Source organism: Tympanuchus pallidicinctus, unplaced genomic scaffold (assembly GCF_026119805.1).
Source record: "Tympanuchus pallidicinctus isolate F22 unplaced genomic scaffold, pur_lepc_1.0 scaffold26, whole genome shotgun sequence".
NCBI lineage: Eukaryota > Metazoa > Chordata > Aves > Galliformes > Phasianidae > Tympanuchus > Tympanuchus pallidicinctus.
Genome location: NW_026294743.1, coordinates 11136895 through 11159105, shown reverse-complemented (window position 1 = coordinate 11159105; position 22211 = coordinate 11136895). Strand labels below are relative to the sequence as shown.

Genomic DNA, 22211 nt, shown 5'->3' with positions numbered 1-22211 from the left:
ACATTAGATGAACTTCTTACCTGATCTAGTAAAAATAGCGTATGTTCCATCTTTTAATCTTTTTCTTGGCACTATCAAATACTAGAACAGCAGAAATTGAGTGTATATTGTTACCTGCTGCCAAATTTATCATTTTAAAACCACAAAGGAGTTACAATCCCATATATGAATACAAGTTGGGTGATGAGTGGGAGCTCTGTGAAAAGGACTGGTTGTAGCGGATGAAAAGCTTGATGCAAGCCATCAGTGTGTGATTCCAACCTGGAGACCAGGAAGTATCCTGGTCTGCTTCAAAAGATGAGTGGTCAATAGGGCAATGGAGATAATTGTCCCTCTGTACCCTGCCTTTGTTAGGTTTCATCTGCAATACTAGATTCAGGTCTAGGGCCCACGGCATAAGAAAGTAAGCTGTTGGAGTGTCCAGAGGAGAGTCAGGAAGATGCTCAGAGAGCTAGAGCGCTTCTCCTATGGAGAAAGGTTGAGGGAGTTGAGGTTGTTTATCTTGGAGAAGAGAAGGCTCCAGGGAGACTTCATTGTAATCTTCCAGTTCTTAAAAGGAGATTATAAACAAGAAGGAAACCAACTTTCTACACAAGCAGGTAGTGATAGAAAACAGGGGAACAATTTTAAAACTAAAGAGGTTAAGTTTAGATTAGATGTGAAGAAGAAATCCTTCCCTATGATGTTGGTGAGGCACTGGAAGAGTTTGCCCAGAGAAGTTGTGGATGCACCACCCTTGGAGGTGTTCCAGGCCAGGCTGCATGGGACCCTGGGCAGCCTGATCTAATGGAAGGTGTAGGGAGCTTGGAATTAAATGGTGTTTAAGGTCCCTTCCAATGCAAGTCATTCTGTGATTCTAAGTAGAGAACCTTGTCTGTTACAATTTCTGGGAAGAGTAAAAATGTGGAGAGAGTTGACCATGGGACAAAGCCAGTCTCAGGGTAAGACAAATACATGAGATACGACAGCCTTATTGAGATCTGTCTTCATTTCTTCATTCCCTCAGAGCCATCATTCATATTTAAACTCCTGTAGACCTAAGAAGAACCAGAATGTGACTCACCAGAGAAGTGGGAAGGTTCTCAGCACATCCTCAACAAGCTTTCTCTAAAGACTGTTTCATTATAAACTATATTCAAATATCTACTTTTACCTCTGGCAGTGTTAATTTTCAGACTTGTTTCCTTCTCCTTCTGAAATGTCAGGCTCAGGCTAGTAAACTGTTAGATGAGCTCTTGCAGATATCTCTGCAGAGGAACAAGATAACATCTGGCAGGCAATGGTTACTTATTTTAGCATTGCCAGGATGCAGGGACTGTCCCTGAGGAAGACTTGTGAAATGCTGTATTGTCAGAGGAGGTGAGCCTGCCTCTGACTGTCACTCCCTGATTACAGTAGATAGCTGGACCAGCCTTCCCAGGGGAAGCCATACCTCTGCTCTCATGAGAATGCTCAGAAAGCACCTGCAGATCAAACATCTGTGTCTAAGGATTCTTTCACAGCAAGACAATTTTACACTGCAGCCAAAACCTTCCTGAAAAATGAATTTTGCATAGGTTGATTGACATTTATAAATCAAACTGGGGTGGGGGAATGACAGCAAAAGCATAGATTTTGGGACTTAAACTGAGGGGAATTTTGTCCATGGCTTTCAAACAGTATTGAGGGCACAGCATTTTGGCTCCATCCCTCAGACAACTTCTTGTTTTGGTTGAGAGGCAAAATCTTGCTGCACTCATTTCATCTTGTGTACTTTATCAATGCAGGGAATATCCATCCTTGTAGTGCTGCCAGCAGGGAGGCCATGAAAATAAATGACTGTCAGGAAGTTTTATAGGGATAAGCTCTACACTAGGCTATAGGGTGTAGTTTGTGATGCTGGTGTCAAAAGCCATACTGGGCTGTCTAGTGGAGTTCGTTTTGAAAGATGCAAAAGTTTCACAGTGCAAAGAATCATCCAAAGTGCCAGAGGGAGTCCTCTATAACAGACTCTAAGGACTCAGAAATAGCAGGAGGCCCTCAATAAGCTCACTGTAGATGAGAGAGATGGCACCAAGGCTGCTGCAGGGCTTAAACTAGCAAATCAATGAGCTGTGGGACTGGTAGTGTTACAAAAAGAGCTGGTGAGCTGAGAAATCACAGAGGCCCAGAAATTAAAAAATGAACAAAGCTAGTAAAGACCCGAAAGTCTGAAGTGAATTACAAATAAAATAAAATTAGGAAAAATTACACTTGCTGTATGAAATGACTGCAAAATATGTTTTTTGTTTTTTGTTTTTTTTTTTTCCAAGAAGGCAAATGCATTTTCTGTTGACTTGATTTACTGAGTGCAGCTCGTGACATCTTGGTCATGTTTTTTTGGAATAGACCAGAAAAAGTAAAATAGAGCACGATTATAGAATAAAAGGCCATGCAGGTTTGAAATGATTCATTTGAAAATGCCAACACGAAAAGTTACAAACTCTTAAATGCTTTTTATTTCCAAATTTTTGGGGCAGAGGAGACAGAAAATTTATTGAATTGGGTAACAACTTGAGAATTACTTTAGCTCATTCAAATCTGCATATTTTGATGAAATAAATAAACCAAATGTTGATACTTAACTGTACGTTTGATCCTAGAAGATATTTATTCTGTAAATAAGTAATGTCATGCCAAGCCTTTGAAAATTTTATGTTAAAAACTCCAGAAGAGTTAAGAACTAACAGGAAAGACAGATAGTCCCATATTTTGGACTGAGCACGCCAGGAATATATCTGACAGAGAAATAATGATGAGGAAAAGCAAAAGAGATTATTTGCTATACTTCGGTCATCTTGCTTGCTGTAGACAAGTTGTATTTATTCTGCTCTGACCTAAAGCAATTTGTTTAGTAATCAACACTGAAGAAAGACCATAAGGCAACCAGAAGCACAAGATTCTTGTGGGAACGCAGATGTTGTTCCCAGCAGGCTTTCACTGTGTGAGAATTGTATTAATCTTTTATATTCAAGAGCAATCTTCTCTAGCTTTGCCACTCACACATTTACTCTCATAGTGTCTTATATACAAATTTAAAAAATGTAATCAGAAATTCTCTGCATCAGCAAAGTTCCCGTTTGCAGGAGCTTATACATTTTCTATTCAATACTGAAACTGTAATAAATATGTTTTAAATAGACTGGTTCTCAGTAAGAAAAAAATGCAGTCTTCTTTGAAGTGTTTTATGTATGTTCTTTATCAACGTTCAGGTCTTAGATTTAATTTAAAAAATACAAAAACCTGCATTCCATAATGAAAGTAAATAGCACATTAGAAGCCTTTTTTTAGTTTTCATGGTTCATTTCTGAAGTTGAGGTCTTTCCTTTTATGGCTTGATTACAACCTGCTAAGACTCCTGGGATAGAATTCTAACAGAAGTAGGTTTGATCTTAATATATTCAAACCTCATCAGTTTTGCACAAATGATATTCAAGAATGAATGTTAGCTATAGTTAGTTATAAGTATAGGCTTTGGATTTTTATAATCACTGTAGAATCACTGTGGAATAAGGAAGATGAGATTCTTCTACGATTCTGACTGCGCTGTTCATCAGGGACATAGTGCAAATCACTTGATTTAATAGAGACCAATTCTGAAGTAAGTAAAAACAAGAGAAAAACTCTCCCTAAGTGCCTTTTTGTATATAGTTTAAAGAAAGGTAGCTTACTCCCTGTGATACTGCTTTTACCCTTCAGACTTTTCATAACAAATATTGTCTTCTCCTTGCCTCTTTCTGTAGCTTTACACAGCATTTAGGGAAAGGAATTTGTTCACAGAACATACTACAGCTTTGTAGTGTCAAGCAAGGAACTAGGGCAGGATCAATTCAGAGAACCGAGCCAGCCTGGGGGCGGGTTTCCATGTAGAGTTTCTCTTCTGACAAATACTTTGATATTTAATTTGTTACCTTTCTGGAGAAAATGATATCTACCAGTGCTTTTTGCTGAGACCTCTTGTGTGATTTATGTAAAGCACAGTCCTCTGTGAAGCATGTATAAAAAGAGCTTCTATAGTCTAATTTGTGAATGTCCTGGTATCTGATCCTTCCTCTCTGTTTTGACATGGTTTTGCTCTTTAATTTTTTGTTGGTTTGTTTCCTTTTCACAGTTGCTAAGTTGCAGGCAGTCTTTTGACCAGATCTTTCCTCCTCATTTTCAACAGCTTGACCTTGTCGGTATAGATTTTAGTTCTAGATACCTTTACAACAGCTGAGTTCAAAGGGTGCTCTTCTGCATTCCTGCAGCTCTTTAGAAACGTGCTCTACTTTGTGAATCAGCCTGCAGCTTAGCTTCCCTTCTTCATATGTTATGTTAGTGTGAGGCACTGTCTGATTCAGAGACTTGCCTCTTCTTAGGACAAGAAGAATAATTAATCAAGAAGGATAATTTCTGATCTATTTGTACTTGAGTTTATACAATCCACAGATAGGTCAAGATTCACAGCACTTGCTTTCCCAACAGCATTTTATTATCTCAGTCCAAATTTTTCTCAATAAAAGTTTTTCCTTCCTTCATCCAATCTAAATAGCCTAAATCATTTGCTAACGTAGCTGTGGAAAGCAGTCAGAGCTGCAGGAGCTGGGACTGCTGACAAGGATAAAAATCAGGATAGAAAAGTCGCTACAGAATGTATAACTTATTATATATATAATATATATATATAGTATATATATATATAATATATTATATATATACTGAGTATTTTAGTTTGTCGTATGGGTGAAGTAATGCTAGTACAAATGCTTTGAGGAATAACAGTAAAAACTGAGAATACAAAAGGAATATATAGAAAGATGAATTCTGTGAGAATGTTGGAGAGAGTAGAGGAGAGTTCATGTCTCACATATGACCAAGTGGAGACACTTATGTGAAAAGGGCAGAAGGAAGCTCCAGGAAATTGGGAGGAGATGAGAACATGGCATTTGTTGGTCAAGAATATTAAATTTGGAATGCGCAATAACTGGAAATTAGTGAAAGTCAGAATTGCACAAGGGCAGATTTGAAAGGCCACTCTATCTTCGTGTCTTTGTATCACTCTGAATTTGGGTGTATCTTCAAACCGTATACTCTTAAAATGCCATGATTCAAGAGGTGCTTTATTACAGCTGTGCACCTCTAGCAAAAGCACTTGAATTTGATGAAATTACACCAGGTACTAATCTGAGCAAAAGCCTTCTGGCTTGAGATCAGCGTGATAAAAGGAGCTGAAATAAGGTAACTGGCAGTTCAGATTACAGGATAGCACTGAAAGTGAAATCCTAGATACCAGTTTTAAATTGCCACATATGACTTATGAATCTACTGCTGGTCATTAAATGAGAAAGAAGAACTTAGTAGAGAAAGTCTTTCTATTTTGGATATACAAAAATCTTTGACCTTGCTGCATTATTCACTCTTTGAAATTGAGAAACTCAAATGTATTACATTATATATAGGCCACTCTTTAAATTTTTATCAGTACTTTTCTCCCAATGTTATTTTAAAGTCAACACTGCCAAGAAAGCCATTTGTTACTAATGATCAGGATCAGTGCTATTGAATATGCTGTGCTGTAACTGAATGCTGTTAAAAGTATTGTTTGAGTGACTATTGCTTACTGCTGTTTTATGAAATGTTCAGAAGTTATTTTCCTTGGGGAAAAAGCAATTACTAAAAACCAAGTTTTAGCTATGCAGGATAAAGGAAGAAAATACAGTCTATGTGATGAAAGTGAAATGCCCGTTATACAAACTGGTCGTGATGTCAGAGTTAGTTGCTATGAGTGAGTAGTTGTGCAGTCACAGTGAAAACAGTGTCAGAATTAATGGCACAGTTGACCTCTTACTGCAATGTAAACCAGAATTACTTTTCAGACATGTGCATGACTATGATTCCTTCTCGGCAGAGAAGGACCTGGGGGTCCTGATGGACGAGAGGCTTAACATGAGCCAGCAGTGCGCTCTGGCAGCTCAAAAGGCAAATGGGATCCTGGGCTCCATCAGGAGAGGGGTGGTCAGCAGGGACAGGGAGGTAATTGTCCCTCTCTACTCGGCTCTTGTGAGGCCCCATCTGGAGTACTTTGTCCAGGTGTGGAGCCCTCAGTACAAGAAAGACATTGAGATTTTGGAAAGGGTCCAGAGGAGGGCGACTAAGATGATCAGGGGGCTGGAGCACCTCCCCTATGAGGACAGGCTGAGGGAGTTGGGCTTGTTCAGCCTGGAGAAGAGAAGGCTGCAGGGTGACCTCGTGGCAGCCTATCAATACCTGAAGGGAACCTACATCCAGGAGGGGAGTAAACTCTTCAGAAGGGCTGACAACAGCAGGACTAGGGGAAATGGATCCAAGTTGAGGGAGGGAAGATTTAGGTTGGATGTTAGGGGGAAGTTCTTTACAAGGAGAGTGGTTAGGCCCTGGAACGGGCTGCCCAGGGAGGTTGTGGATGCCCCGTCCTTGGCCGTGTTCAAGGCCAGGTTGGACGGGGTCCTGGGCAACCTGATCTGAATGTGGATGTTTGGTGGCCCTGCTAGGCAGGGGGGTTGGAACTACATGATCCTTGAGGTCCCTTCCAACCTGGGTGATTCTGTCATTCTGTGATAAAGGCCAAGTTTCCTGTCCTTCTTGCTGCTATTGTTGGAATGAAAATGAATATCCTGATTGTTGGTACTTCTGTGCAGGGCTAGAAAGAGATGTTTGCATTTTTATAAGTTCATTTTTTAAAGTACAATTCATTAAAATATGTCATAATTGCCTGTAATTGTGTTGTTTGTAGCCTGAACGTTACTGAACACAAAACAAAACAACAAAAACAACAAAAATAGCATACTGCATTTTCATTATTTTTCTATTTGAGATATGAAATCAGAAATGGAGTCAGATTTCTTATATATAATAATGTAACTGTCATAAACTTTGAAAATTTAAACAGCGTTTAATGTTTCATTTCTTATTTGAACAAGGATTCACATTATCTTTGGATTTCTAACTTTTCTATCTAGGCCTAAGCTGTTCTTCTGAAGTATGAATATCTTTGCAGCATTACATGGCTGTGAAATCTCCCTGATAATCTCCAGCTCTTTCCTGTCTTTCAGAGCAGTCACATGAGAGCACATGGAAACTGTGACCGGTGGAAGAATGTAGCTAATGACAGGAGAACAGTGGGTAAGACTTATATTAACATGACTTCAAACAATATCAAGTTGTCGTTTAAAATCTTTCTCTACTGCCAGTAAGTTCAGTAAGAGTAAAGGACTATGAGTGGTACACCAAACTTGAACTATAAGCAGCCTTCTCCCACTCAAAAATATCATACTTTAGCCTCCATTCTCCAATTCAAAAGATGCAGTCTTTCCTCAAATAGTTAACATCCTCATTATATAAGACTTCTCTTCCACACCTGTCATGAAATATTAAGTGCATACTCCAAAACATAAACAGAGGAGGACTGAATATGCAAATAGACCTGTAAACGGCAAGTTTAATTTATTTTGCTTCCTCACATCTTCCAAAAAAGTGAAGAAATGGGTTTATTTCTTTATGAGCTCAAGCACAAAGGTATTAAAATAACTACCTTTCAATTACCCAATTAAATATACTTAATTTCAAATATCATTTCATAAACTGTAGTAATTGTTCAAACTAGTAAATTTCACAAAAGGCTCTCTGAACAATTCTTTAACTTTTTCAGAGCAGAATTTTGGTCTGGACAATTCTGAAAAAGCAGCATAAATTTACTTCATGTTCACTAATTTTATGGGGCCTAATATACACAGAATCTAATTGTTAATGTAGTCTCTATACATCTGTGCAGAACAGCAGCTACTAATGGGCTACCAAAATTGCTTGAGATGTTTTTACAGTAACCGCAGGCAGATGGTCAATAACATTTTCTGCATTATAACAAATTTGGCTTATAATATGTAATCAAACACGAGTATATTTAGTGATAAAGTGATTTTGTGATCAGATAAAAATGACAGAAAAAAATGGTAGGCAATTCTGATCTCAGTAATTGATGAAGACAAAGTTAATCTGGATTTATACCAGGATGGTACCACAGTTCTCCTTCTTAACAGTTATGAGGAGAATTAGTGTCTCAGTTCTCAAGCTTGACAAGGTGTCACGGATGTGTTTCACATAATTTATGCTCATAATCAGCTTATTCTTAGAGGCAATACACCTCCTATTCAAACTGGTGCATGTCAGCTCTGACAACAATTTTAGTCTTTTATATCATTGGTACTTTCAGGTATGATAGGTTGCATGTGATCCACATACACGAAGCCATGGCAAATTAAGGGCTATATCTGCAATGGGAATTCAGTGCAACAGTGTTCACGTTTGAGGAACTTCATCCTTAGAATTTTGACTCCGAGAAGACCAGTGTTCTTAGTTTTGTGTAAAACTGTTCAATGCAAGGATTTAAGTGCTTGTACAACTAAAGAATCCAAATGCTCCAACTATCCTAAGATATGCCTGAACAAAGTATGGATTTTAAATCACCTTCCCCCCCTCCCTTCCCCCCTGCTTTTACAAATGCTTAGAAACTGATATGTACATAAGTATATATCCTTAAAGCTAATGCCCAGGTTTCTTCATCTGCAGAAAGTTCTGATTATATTGTAGAAGTGCCACTCCATACCTAGCTGCTTAGCAATTAGTGCATTCAAACATAATCTGTGAGACAGTAGAAGAGAACAGGAGAGAATTATTGTTTATCTGAGAGATATTATTCCCACAGCCACCATCTAATTAATGTTTTTTAATGATTAACAAAGAGTTTGTTGAGGTGTGGCAAAGATTGTAGGTGTTTCCTAAATGTTTGTATCTATTTTTTTGAAGTCCCCCACCTAAACCTCTTCACTTTCTAGGATACAGCCTTTCAGAGGCCAGCCAAGAAGCCAATTTTTTGAGATGAATTAGTAGCTGTAGCATGTTTAGAAGTCAGAAAGCAAAATTAAACTTATGCTCTCAAAGTAAGCAGTGTATGTAGAAAGGTAGAAAAGGAGCACTCTGGCCCTGTAACACAGCAGAGTTGGGATTTTCTTAAATTTTTCCTCTAGGAAGGTTCTGGATAAAGGGTGAAATGGGGAACTGAAATGGTGAACTGAAATGGCTTGGCCTCTTTTGAGTTTATATCAGTATTTTCAAACAGAAATAAGTCAAAATGGTAGTGCAAGGAGATATAACACTGGTTCTTGGTTGAATGTGACATCTCATTTAAGTCAAAAACAAAATATCTACCATGAGACTTGGATAAATTTAGAGTCTTAGTAAAACTTGAGTAGCTAACGGACTTCAATCCATCAAGAGCTCGACTGGTGCTAATGGCAATCTCACTGAGTAATTACTTCCAGGGGGTTAAAATCTATTTCAGTGATGCCTTCAGGTTAATGGAATTGATCTTGACCCTTTTCTTGCAGATATCCCTGCACTGAATTGGATATAAGCTCACTACAATTCTTGGTGTATGCTTTACTTAATTCTCTAGCAAAGCATACACCTCTGATAATACACTTGATGCAGTACAGTACTTGTAAAGATAGGCTGTTCTGATTCAATAAGTTGCAGAAAGGCAAACATAAATAACTTCTCTGTGTGTGCGTAAACATCTGCCTTCCTTCCAGTAAAATCTTTGCTTCAGATCCTGAGGACACATAAATCTGCCTACCTCCATGAAGGTCTGCCTGATTTACAGCTTGTCCTTATTGGATAACTTCTCACTTTACTTGTCACTTGACTGATTTGTGTAGGGGAGACCTAAGGCACCTAAATACTGTGGGCAAATGTGACTCCCCAAGTTGTACTTAACAGCTGTTCTCTGTGCTGGATGTGAGTTCTTATTGAATATTTCATTAATTTCCTTGGGTATGCAATAGATGTGTACAAAAAAAGAAAAAGGCAATATTTCTTGAATAGAGTTGTTGACAAAAGATACTGCTTTTTTTAAAGAAAAAGTCAGGGGCACATCTCATAGGCTTTACCTTTGTCTATAAGGGCAGTTTTTTTGCTTTCAAAAAGCCTCTCTCTGATTCATGCCACATTTAATTAAGTGCAGCTAAACAACTATTGCTGAATATGCCGTTCTTCAGGGGAAAAAATAAATCAGTGAAATGGTTCCTTATGAAACTAGCAGAGCAGGGTAAGGCTTGTCTGTACATTGTACACTAATAGAGCCTATAAAGTGTGAAATAGACATATTAATATTTTTCCTGGAATGTTTCATTACAATATCTTTTATTTTCTTTTAAAACGATTGAGGTAAAATGAAATAAATGCTGTTTAATTTACATTATGCCTAGATTTATTAGGATGCTCCTAAATTACCTCATCCTATTTCTAATCTAGTTCTCTACTATAGAAAATACCTTCTGTGATTTATGTGCCCGTGTTAAAGGTAGCAGTTGTAGAAAATGTATTTATTTGTCAATTAATGTTTTTTATTCTGTGAGTAAAATGGGAAAACGAATAACATATGGCAGAAATTTAAAATTATCCTATGATCCCAGTAACAAATATTGCCCTAACATGTAGAATCCAAGACAGACAGTTTTCCTACAGATTTCTCAGGATGGTTTTCAACTTGGAGTCTGGGAAGGTTTAAGGTCATACTGCAGCCTTTCTCTAAGGAAGGGTACTTAGAGGACCTTCTCCTCTACCTGGGTGTCTAGTTTCTTGAAACCTGCAGACATGCAATTATTTTAGGAGTCTGTGTCACCTCTCTCAATTTCTTCTGAAATTCTTCAGTACACACAGAAGTGATTGAAGACACATTCTGGTATAGACCATAGCATAGAGAAAGTTACCAAATTGGCTTTTCTTCCACAGGAAATGAGCTGAAGTAGATGTACGTGAGGTGTTTATGTTATAGTCACAATTGTTTATATTTTGAATGCACCATGTAACTTATTAACTGGTTTAATTGATTGCATTTTATTTCTTTTTTGAGACCTGTTACTATTCTTGCCAAGGTTGTTGCTTTTCTAAGAAAAAATTGATGTTACCATCATTACATGGAATCTAAAGGTCATTCTTTTCAGACTGAAAGTTGATGAAATCAATTTCCAGTCTCTGCTTGGTAACAGAAGCAAGATCATCAAGAGACAGAAAAAAACATAATCTGACTTTCACCATTTCAGAGTTCTCTGAGGTATCTCAGACACATTCTTCATAAATCACTTTAGTAAGAGCTCAGAAATGGTGTGAGATTTGCACCAGACTCAATTCAAATAACTCAGCCAACAGGCCACCCTCAACTTAGAATATATGCACATACATATATAAATATCACAGAATCACAGAATTGTAGGGGTTGGAAGGGACCTCCAGAGATCATCGAGTCCAACCCCCCCATGTTTGTTTTATAGGAGTGTAAAACAGTAACTTTTCAGTAACAGTGTTTGATTACTTGTCTTGTAGACTATGATAAGCTTCCTTAAAAGTGATATATTAATGAGCTATTATTGTGATAAGAAGAAGAAGGATTCTGCATCACAGTGAGCTTTCACTTAGCTAATTTGCACCAGCGGAGGTAACCCACAGTTGCCACTGCTGAAATGATCTACTCACTGTGCTCACAGCCACTGTTTAGTCTCCATAAGTGTTTAGCCAGTATTGATGAATGTCAGTGGGTGTCATTTTTCCATGTGGCAGAATTTCAGTGTGCACCTTTTCTCCATTCTCACTCTTATGCCAGACACCATTTTGTCAGATTGTCCCTCTGCTGCCATCTGTCTCACAGCAACTCAGTACAACAGAATATTGGTGGGAAGGTTCCATCTCTACTACCATGCCACCACCTGCTTCTGACATCATGGCCAAACATAAAAAAAAGAATAAAAATTGTGGTAATAATTACACGTTCTGCATTAGAGAGTTTTCCAGGCAAGGGCTGTTGTCCATTGCTTTCTCTAGCCTTCTTGTCTTGTTTTCTGGCCAATGAAACATGTGAGGGTAGCATTTGAAGTCAGACTGAAAACACTGTCCTTTACAACACTGTAAATAGAATTTTTGCCATACCTATTTTAAGTTGATAGGCTTTGTATTGACCTGACAGGACTTGGACCTTAGATGATTGACGTTTCTTTTAAAAAATTCTAACAGGTGGCTCTTGCTTATCTTTTGAAATTCAAGCTCTGTGAATACCATATATCATAAAAGTTTGATGTGTCCGTGGAGTAGATTATAATGTCTACCAAACCAGTCAAAATATCAGTCTACCACACAGCAGCCTTTTATGCCAGCTGATGTGATGGGAGGATGCTGTGTGGCTTTTAAACTTCATCTGAAAACTAGTGAAGAGGAAGAAAACCATGTTGAAAAAACATTTAAAAGTTGATCCAAGTGGACCCAAGAATGAAGACAAATAGGGCCCTATCACCAACACTGTTCTGCTCTTGCTGAATTATCATGGATGCTGATAACTCATGGTGACATTCCAGGACCTCTACGTGGGAAGAATGGGAATCAGAGGCCTTCAGACTTAAGAGGACGCTGGAAGGGTGAGCATACCATGAAAAAGTTGTTGGTGTTAGTAAGTTTTCTTTTATGACACTTTTAGGGACTTTCCAGTTAAACAACTATCGCTCTCACCATAGCTGACCTAATGATAACTGTTATATTTTAGTTGGATAATTGGGATGGTAACTGAGATAACACTAATTTTTTTGTTCCACTAATAGAGTGTGTACTACTTTTGGGGAGAAAAAAAAAAAAAAAAAAAAAGACACTTTTTGTTAAGCTCTTGTGGAGACAACACTATGCAGGGTCAAGAGAAAACATGTTTCTCTCTTCCACTTTCTCCCACACCAACATTTGGAGCACAGTGAACAGTTATGAAAGCTATGGGTCAACTGGACCATACAGCAGCAAGTGGCATGAGAAATCCCAAAGCCTGGGAGAGACTTCGGTGTAACCAGGGAGGGAGGTACAGTTCTTGTTGTCAAAGGGGCCTCCTGGAGTGGGCAGTGTGATTTAGTTGTTTGCAGAAGAAGTAGATTAAGATATATGGGATGCATCTAAAAAGATTTTGGAGACATTTGTATTCTGCGTCCAATAATTAGAAAAAGCATAGCAGGTGCTTATCAGTAATTGGCTTATCAGGGTCTTATTGATCCTGAAGAGGCACTAAATAGTCTATTTAACGCAGTATTTATGGCTCTCAGTTGATATTTCATCTTTTTTCGAACCAGTGCAGGCTGTTCACATTCAAAATACTGTGTGACAAGAATTTTCTATAGCATTACTATGTGTAGTGCAAAGAAATATCTGTGTTGTTGAAACTCACTTTGGTTTCATAATGATATGCATCATTATTGTATTACTCCTTAATTTTCTTTGCTTATCTTCAAGGTATTTATTCCAAGAGTTGTATAAATGTTGCTCCTAGATTCTAGATCATTGTTGCAGTTCTTCAGTTTTCTCTTCTTCATCTTAGTTTGCAAAATATGTATAAGGCATGGTTTATGCACTTACATGTTAATAATCTTTTTTATTCAGTGTTTTCTTCCTTTTGATTCCTAGCATTTAGTTTGATTTTTGATAGTGATATGTGTTGAGCTGATAGTTGTTCCTTAATGATAATTCTCCAAGAATTAAGAATAATTAATAATAACTCCAAGATCATCATTTTAGACAAGCTAAAAATTCCACTCCCTCAGCACCCTGCTCACCCTGAACAATATTATCTGTTTATTAATGCTGAATTTGATATGCTATTACTTAGTTCATCAACATAACAAAATCTTCCTTCAGTTTTGCATAGGAATTCTTATTCTTATCTCAGGTATTTTCTCAGGTTTGAGTATCTTCTTCATTTCCATGTGCAGACTTCATTTGCTGCTTCCAAATGATACAGGAAAGCATTGAACAAGCTGCATCACAGCACAGGTTCCTGTGACTTCCCCTCCTCACTTCACTGCGAAGAAAAAACATTTTTTACTTTTGTTTCTGTTATGAATAGAACCAAGTATTGTCCTTTTCTTTCCTTTTCTTCTCATAGGTACTTATCCTCCCTAACTGTTGTGAAAGACTTATAGAAATTCATGTGAACAGTGTGAATTAGGATTACTTTTATTCTCATCATTGAGTCCTTAAGACAATCCCAGTGGCTTTTTGTGGCAATGTTGCACTCTGCAAAAGGCAGGCCAATTTATATCCATGAGACATCATATTTCTCTAAGCCTATTAATATTATTAAATCCTCTACTGACTCAGTCACAGGCATCCAACTGTTTTTTAGTTTTCCATATCCTCTCTGAAAAAAAAAAAGATTAATCACATATACTGCTTTAGAGTCCTTGAGACCGAAAGGTTTTTAAATTCTTGTGCTCCCCTTATTTTATCTTTAAATTTATGTAGGAATTTGACCTTTTCTTGAAAACTCCTTTTACACATGTCTCAACCTCTTGAATTTTCTATGTCTATCTAAGGAGAATTCTGCATTCACAGGGTTTTGTTTTAGGAATCCATGATCCTTCAAACATGCCCAGTTCCATTTGTCAAGCCTCCTCACACCACCATCTTTTCTCACAATTGTTTTTCATAGCGTGTAATGAATCCTAACTATTTAATCACTCCTCTAGGTGGAGAAGGAGCAACAAGTGCAGCAGTCAGTGTCATTTATCTTTTTAAAGGACATACATTTCAATTCCTTTCTGTAAAATTATTGTTCAAAGACACATTTCTGAGAAGCGTGCATCTGTGTCTGCAAGTCTTGCCAACACAAAATCTGAAAGTGGGCAAATATGAGCTGCGTCCTGCAGATTGTATTCAGTTTTTACAAAAAAAAAAAAAAGTTCAAAATTAGATGCCATAGATGTTGATGTACCTAAGGTATTTCCTTAAGCTACGTGCCTGTGAACGCCTAGAAACCCATCTGTCTAGTTTGGCTTATATAGATGTGCTTGAATCTTTCTAACCAGAGTGTGTTTATAAATGCTGTTCTAGAAAACTTCACTCTGCCTAGAAAAATGTCCAGCCTTCCTGCTGAAGGGAACACACTTATTCACTAACATATGTAACTGTCACACAACCAGTCTTATAGATTAGTGGGGAAGGAGCTTTTCGTGCTATGATCTTTCTAAAAGGTTTTAACTTGAAACCTTCTCTTGAAAAATACATAAATTGAGGCACTATCATTATTCATCTTGAGATGTGGCAAAGTTGGATGTAGAAAGAATAAATATGTGGATTTTTTCAAAAGGCTTAGAAGAGTTAATCTTTCAGCACACTTGGATTAACCATAGCCTTAGTGCAGCTAGATTCCCTTATTTTGACAGCATTCATATCCAAGTAACATTACACTTTGAATCACTGAGCTAGACTACAAAAATAATTCACTTTTTTTTTAGAAAGTTAAACTGTATATAACATTGACTTCTTAGACATGTAGGAAAGCACAAATTTGCTTTTCCTCTGCCTCTTGAAACAACAAATAGTAAGAGAGGAAGCTAAATGGAAACAAGGAGGAGGACACAATGCAGTATTCTTCTCTGAGTTCCACCTGTACCCTTTTCTCTGAAGTAGTAAAAGTCCCCTAAACTCACAAGGCCCAAATGAAATTTGAAGATGTATTTTTGAAGCACAAAGCTTCAAAAAAAGCTTCCTGATTCTGAAATGAGATGGATGAAGAAGGTATTTTAAATGATGTCATAATTACACATAAATAGTTACAATAGCGTACCTACAGGCAACGTATACGAGACAGGAGTCAGCAAAATAAAGTCTAGTTTTCTCATTGGATTAATTTGGATTATAGATACTACAGTAAATACTGGCATTTTGCAAGAAGTGACATATTCTTAACATATAACTTGATTTAGTAAATGAGAAAGTTCACATTCACCTCATGTTTTCAGTGTCTCAGTCTTGAAAAAATTTTGGCTAGGATTTTCCTAACAGCTTTGAGCTGAGTTGTTCAGGTGACTGAATGCCTGTAATTGCAAAGGAATGTTTGAAATTGAGGTAATTATATAAAATAATAACTGTTATTATTTCACATATAGAAGTGGTGGCATTTTAACTATCTTAAAACCATCTATAAAAATATCTTCCAGAATGAATGAATTGAAGCAGAATTTCAGCAGTACGATTGATATTTAAGCCTCTGAAAAGAAGTGTTTGTAATGGAAATGCTGACACGTTAGCAATGAAAGTATGTGTACTCACAATGAGGAGTTTGATAATGGGTCTGATAATGAGTTACTAACTTTTTTTTGTGCAGTACAAGACATGGCTAATTTATATAATTTATGTAACTTCAGATTAGCATGTGCATTTATTCAGTTGTTAAAATTCACTTACAATTGTTTTAGCTTTCTAAAATAAGGAAAGTTTCTATTCCAAGGTTATAATGGACTTGCTAATGGACTATTGACTACTGTTTCTTATCATCCATCTTCTGGTGGAAAGCTGTTCATTACTTTTCACTTAAAATTCCCCCTACTTTTCTTTTTTTATTAGGAATTCATTGTATTTGCAGTTGAAGACAGTAATAGCCAGTGTTTAAGAAATTTATTTACTGTATGTTATTAAATAGCAATTTCAAGGATCCTTTGCATGCTTTCTCAAGTTGAGATTTAACAACGATATGTAGACTACCTCCAGGCTAGAAATTTGAGTGCTGTCATCTCAACTGATAGATCGGTTTTCTATTAGACTTTCTTTAGAAGAGGTTTGGTATGTTGGCATTTCCCACTGATATGAATTGGTTTTGTGAAAACGTTGAGCAGAAAGAGTGATTTTTATCATAAGCATCTGCATTTGGATTCCTGAGTTTTTGAAATAGAAACTATGGGCAGCGTAATAGCTTCAAACAGAGGAAGATTGCAAGATTTTAGTTTCGTTAAATTCAGACGCAGAAACAGCTGAAAACATTGATTTCTCCACCTTCTAAGGCCCTTGGTATAGCTCAGCTTTTACTGAAACCACACCTCATTCTATTTCCTGAGCAGCCTCAGTAAGTCTGAGACACCTTGCAGGCAAGTCTATGGGTACATCACTTGTAGCTAATGTGAGGCTGTACATTTCTAAGTGACTTAGAAATGAATTGCATCTCTCTTTAGTCAAAACCTCCATTCCTTAAAGCATAACTCTTCATAAATTCAAGTGCCTGAAATCCTCACATGGAGTATCAATACATGACAGAACAAGGAAATGAGACACCTTTATTGTGATAAATGTAATCCTCATAAATATATTAATTTATTACCAGAGAACATCACTGGAAAACTTTTGCATCCCACGCTGTATTCTGCTTAGATTATACTTTAACTTTCTACTGAGCAAATTTCAACAGTGCTTCAAATGAAAAGATGTCAGGAAAAATAAAGGACAGAGCATTATTGGTTTCAATCAGTTGTTTGGAGGATCCTTTCTGTGTAGAGAAATCCCCCAGATTTGTAGACAGGGTGTAGAACCAATAACGAAACTGAAGGAAGCAAGTTTAAAGTTGCCATTATCCTGTGGTCTTTTGGTAAAGAAAATTCCTGGTTTCTGACACCTCTGTTCCCATGGCAATCTTCAGCATCTCAAAGTTAAAAGCAAAATGCTTTGGAAATACTATTTATGTGTGAGCATCCAACTACAAGATATTCTTTGTAGTGAATGAGTTTTTCTTTGTTACAGCTTTTGCATTCCTACTGAGTTTTCTACTGTAACAAGTAAGAGCCTGACATATTGCACAAAAAAAGGAACTCACTAAATGGAGTGTTTTTTTCTTTTCATTTGCTGTATAATGTTCTTCTATGACTGTTCAGAGGTCTTTCAACCTTCATGATCTGTTCAGATTTTCTCTGCTTCCTCAGACTTTTTTTTTCTGGTTAGAGAACAGTAAAGGAGTCACAATGTACTATAAAAGAAAATTCCTTAGGATCAATTACTTGTAATCAAGTAATTCTAGTCAATACTGAGAAACAGATTCAACAGGTGGTTTCTATATGCTACTTAATGTGCAGTGACTGCTGGAGAAACACTGAAATGATCTTAAGATCTGTGTTCAAATCTTTCAATATTAGTAGATATAACCACTTCCTGTTTGCACGCCATTATGAGTCCACCTCAAAAGCTCATGTGTGACACATAAATATAAAATTTGCAAATACATGTATAAATAGCAAGAGCAAACAGAATAAGGCCTGTGATTAAGAGTTTATTTGAAGACTTGAATTTCTCTTTAAGTCAGTGATTATTTGCAACATGAATTTTTACTAGCTGCAGAGACAAAAGGCCAAGTATTAAATGTGGACTAAATCTACCTTCAGACACTTCTTGTTTTTAAGAAGTGCAGTATTGCTAAAATGTGTCATTTTACCTGCACTCCATTTATCATAGCTGTTGATACATGTTTGATCACTTACTCCCCAGTGAGCCAAAATCGTCAGGATGCCACTTTGAAATGCATAGCTTGCTGCTCTTTATGGAGATCTTATTTCAGAACTCTAACATACCTCCTCCATATAAAATGGTATTTACAGCTGATTGAAACAATGTCATTTGATGTTCCTGAGGTCAGGCAGTCGGGATCATTATGTCTTACTGACTCAACAGCCCATAAGATTTCCTAGCACCCCAGTACTTTTTATTCCTAGTCTGCGGGCTTTGTTACCAAAGAGAAGTACTTATTAAAATGATAAACAGTACATTACAATGTACAGTGCCTGATATAATGGCACAGTGACACCTTAATTTAACTTAGAAAGATTCAAACCTCACAATCTCAGGAGAAATTGTTGAGACAGTCTGAAGAAAACTGGAAGCAGTGCTGGATTCTGGTACAATAGAAACATGTGATTTTAGTATCTGAGACAATTCTGGACTGCATTATAGTGTACCTCTGGAAATAGGTAGCAAATACTGTAAAGTCTCATTTTTAAAATTTGTTTTCTGGAATTTTGTAGCTGGATTCAGCATTTACACACATGCACTCACCTAGTCTTCATTATTATATAGCAAAAGGTGTTTTTAGTGTGTGCGTGCATGGTTTTTCTTGTTGTTGTTTTTTTGTAGACCATCTTCATCATGTAGACCTTCTTCATTCATATGAAGATGTTTTTTTGACTTAATCCTTGTGGGTTTTTTTTTAAAAAAGATATCCTAATATCTGATGTTAAGTGCCTATTTGCCTATGTATATCTCCCACTTTGGCCATATTTGGGCACACTAAAAGGCTTTGTTTTGAAAGGCTGGATGCCTTGGTCAACACTTGACTAAATCCAACTAAGAGGTTCTCTGGCATTCCTTGTAAGCCATGTGATAGCATATACTCATACAGGGCATAGGATATAAAAATGAGCACATTTTGGAAAGGAAAACAAGGGGAAAGCTGCATAGGAGAAAGATGTTTGCTTACCTCATGTCTTGAAGATCTGGAATAGAAAAAAAAAAAACAGAGAAAGAGGAAGGTATGTATGGCATCAATTAGATGAGGAAGTCTGGCTCCTCTGTGCACTAATCAACAAAGAATCACAATACTTATGGCACTAGAATTTACTGCTGTTCTAAGTAGTAAGCTGTCCTGTACCCTTGCTTTATTGTATATTAAGTTTGTCACTAATGTCTGAGCAGTACTCACCATGCAGAACTGACTAAGCATGATGGAGAGTCTAAGAAAACAAGGAAATAATTCAAGATTGTCCTTGTCTGCACTTGGTATTTAGAAGTTTTTAGCACAGCACCTTCAAGGTTCACTTTCTCACTTGATCGACCTCTATGAGCAGGTAGTAGCAGTAGCAGTGTCACCTCAAAACATCCTTAAAAACAGTTCTTTAAGGATTGAACATAGAATTTTGATTTTATGGAAATAACTGGATGTGCCCTGTAAATGTTCCTTAGGCTATATTGCATTGCTTTATTATTTAAGTGCTTTTACAGTATATACAGTTTTTAAAATTTGTCTTATTTTCTAATAATCATCATCCCATTCACCTTCTCTTATGCTACATATTTGTTCCCAACAAAAATTAAAGTACTTTGCTCATTGGAATATTAACAAAATAATTATAACTGGTACCATGTTTAATTGAAACAACGTCAAATTCTCTAATCTATGATATGGCATAGAAAATATTTTTTAATTCATGTGCTGGAAAAACTAATAATGTGCATCAGGTATGTAGAGCACTGAACACAAAAACAATTTTGAGAATCTTTCAAGTCCCCTATTGAAATAGTTACGATTCATATTTTAATGACCCACTTTCACCCACTATTTTCTTCTATGTATTTTTACCTGAAGGAGTTAAATCTTACTTGCTTTATTGCTTGTGTTTTTCTACATCTCTACTAACCCAGTTTTTACAAGCTTTAAAAATTTTTACTGTCTGTGGATGATGCACTCCTTCTCACCTCTGCGAACTTTCATTTACACAGTGATACATGAAGACAGCAGACTTGTTGAAGTGCAGAGAACAGGACTCTATGGTACACTTGAGGTAAGCTCTTCATCTTATATCATGTTAAGTTCAGGCAAACCCACTTTTTAAGAAATGTGGTTCATGTTTCCTCTGGGATTGCAGACCAAGGAAGTACTAGAAAATTTTATTTGCACGAAACAGTACCTAGAGTGTATGAGGTGTATGAGCCAGATATTTCTCCTGAAGTATTTCAGGTTTTATATATATATATATATATATATATATATATATATATATATATATATGTATATATATGTTTGGTCTATAAATACAACTTGCATCATAAACTATGTTATACCCTGTCAAGCAGACCATTTTCTCATCATAGCATATTATTCTGCAGACAATGGGGAATAAAATGTATGCTACCAAGGGAGATAGGAGAGGAAAAAGGAGTAATAAAATCAGTACTCCAAACAAGATTCATTTCCAAGATCCATGTACAGATAAAGATCTAAAAGTTTTTCAGCTAGAGAAGGGAATGTTTCTACCAACACTTAGCTGGTCATTCTTAGTTGGTTTCCTGACCATTATACAGAAGAGCCCCTATGGAGGTATGTGGCAAAAGAAGGCAGTGACAGTGCCTTCTACTGAGATAAGCACTATGGGAGCAATAGAAGACAAGAAGAAAAAGTGCCTTCCAATGACTTCCAATGACCAGTGACAGATCAAGAGAAATATAACCTCAATCCAGAGAGATACTTCTCCCTCAGCTGCTAAACCTTAAATGAGGGCTAGGAGGGGCAGACCCAGGATTTGATTTCCAGACAAAAACATGGCACAAGGCAAAGAAAGTGCAGCATAAAGTGGGCCTGGAGAAATACCTTTTACCTAGACTTCCAAGCAGCTTCATCTGTTTGGCCACTTGCCTCCAATACATCAGAGCTCTGAGCTGTATCAGAATTCATGAACCTCTGTTCCCGTTGACCTGGCTGTAGACTGAAGGCTTTTTAAAGCAATTGTTTCAGAAATTCAGTTTACTATGTTTATTCTTTTAAAATGATTATGGCTAAAAACAGATCAGAAGCTTTACATCATTCTAAAAATGCAACTGCGTGTATTGTCTGTTCTGTGATGAGAGGGTGTAAATCCTGTCCAAGAAAGTAAAAATGTATTGAAATAAGGATATTCAGTGCAAGAAGTGGTCTACTCACAACATTTGGATGTCAAACACTGAGGTAATAGAGCAATTCCATGGAAAGTCTGCAAAGCATTTTCTGTTATCTATGAAACCAAACTTCTCCTTCAAATCCCCGAAGACCAACATTTTTATATCTCCTGTGGTGACACTGCTGCTTCTCTTCTCTCAGAATCTGGTGTACAGCTTCATGACTGACAAATGCAAAAGAAAGATGCCAGAGGCATATTTGCTGCTGAAAGATGAAATCTGTGATTTCATATTTGAACTGTCAGCTGTGAGAAGTTAGTAGGTTACCCCACTCAGCTGCAGTATCTGGACAGAAAATACAGACACTGTACTACTCACATAGACTTCAGAATACCAAAAAAAAGCAACTGAAAGTCTATAACAATAGATTGATAGCTGTATTTGTCACAAATCACCATATAGAGTGTTAATTTCTTAAGATATCTAAATAACTAAAATTCAGAGTGTAGCAATAACTGTCAAGTTGCTTTGAACTGCCACCCATGAATTAAAAACATCAAAAAGGTTGATGAAGGATACTGAAAAAAGAAACATCCCCAGAAAGGAGCTATTTTCGGAATACGGTTGCTTGAGTTACAGTTCTGATTTTTCCAAGCATTTCATCTATGACATAGATCTCTTTACAATTATGCTGA

The 22211-nt window shown here is 36.9% G+C and overlaps 1 long non-coding RNA gene across 1 annotated transcript in view; it reads left to right on the top strand.

Moving 5' to 3' along the window:
- LOC128084391 (uncharacterized) overlaps positions 1-22211 on the top strand; it is an 89984-nt gene that overhangs the window by 3828 nt on the left and 63945 nt on the right. Inside the window, exon 3 of the long non-coding RNA XR_008208503.1 lies at positions 20365-20426. This is a non-coding gene — a long non-coding RNA (uncharacterized LOC128084391). The remainder of the gene's footprint in view (positions 1-20364; positions 20427-22211) is intronic.